The following is a 1,471-nucleotide window of genomic DNA, read 5'->3' on the forward strand; positions in this document are numbered from 1 at the left end:
AAAAAAAAAAAAAAAATTAAAATATTGACTCCATCAAAAATAAAACCATTAGATAAAGAAAATGTGGTATATAAACACAGTGGAATAATATTCAGTGTATAAAATAACGAAACTGTGGCCGTGCACAGTGGTTCACGCCTGTAATTCTAGAACTGTGGGAGGCTGAGGCGGGAGGATTGCTTGAGGCCAGGAGTTTGAGGTTGCTGTGAGCTATGATGATGCTACCGCACTCTAGCCAGGGTGACAGAGCAAGACGCTATCTCCAAAAAAAAAAAAGGAATGGAGTCGTGAGATTTACAGTAACATGGATGGAAGTAGAGCCCATTATCTTAAGTGAAAACTCAGACACAGAAAGACAAAGACTTGCTTTTAAGTGCAAGTTAATAATGTGTCCACAGGAAAGCAGAATGTGTAACGACGGACAATGGAAACTCAGAGGGGTGGGAGTGAGAGATGGGAGGTGGATGATGGGAGATCACTTGATGGGGACAGTGTGTGCTGCTCCCATGATGGATGCACTGAAGACCCAAAGTCATCAGAGTGTAATATACAATGCAGCAGAACTACGCTCTATCCCATGAATGTATGTTAATACAAATAAAAAGTAGATGGAGAAAAATTAAAACTCTATGAACAGGCTTAGTGCCTGTGGCTCAAGCTGCTAAGGCGCCAGCCACATACACCTGAGCTGGTGGGTTAGAATCTAGCCCGGGGCCACCAAACAAAAATGATGGCTGCAACCAAAAAACAGCTGGGTGTTGTGGCAGGTTCCTGTAGACCCAGCTACTTGGGAGGCAGAGGCAAGAGAATTGCTTGAGCCCAGGAGTTGGAGGTTGCTGTGAGCTGTGATGCCGCGGCACCCTAACCAGGGTGACAGCTTGAGGCTCTGTCTCAAAAAAACAAACAAACAAACGAACAAAATCTCTATGAACAAAGAACAAGCTATAGATTGAAAGGGAGTATCTGCAAAATATATGACAAAGAATTATAATATACTCAATATAATAGAGAACTCTAAAAATGTATTAATTAATATGCTCATTTCAAATAAATGCCCAAAGAAAAATGGGCAAAGCCCAATTCATAATAGCCAAGACATGGAAACAGTCCAAGTGCCCTTCAACCCATAAATGGATTAACAAATTAAGTATATGTACACCATGGAATACTATGCAGCCATAACAAAAGACGGAGACTTCACGTCTTTTATGCTTACCTGGATGGAGCTGGAACATATTCTTCTTAGTGAAGTATCCCAAGAATGGAAAAAAAAAGTATCCAGTGTACTCGATACTACTATGAAATCAATATATAACACAATCATACAAATGGCAAAACGTAACTATAGTCCATAAAGTAGAAGGGATGAGGAGGGGGGGGAGGAAAGAGACATGAGGAGGGAGGGTGTTTTGGGGGACCTCACCTAAAGTGCATGATGCAATGGTACATGTCAAAACTATTAAGAAATGAG

The sequence above is a fragment of the Otolemur garnettii genome, unplaced genomic scaffold (assembly GCF_000181295.1).
Source record: "Otolemur garnettii isolate 467f Iridium unplaced genomic scaffold, OtoGar3 scaffold00046, whole genome shotgun sequence".
Taxonomy (NCBI): domain Eukaryota; kingdom Metazoa; phylum Chordata; class Mammalia; order Primates; family Galagidae; genus Otolemur; species Otolemur garnettii.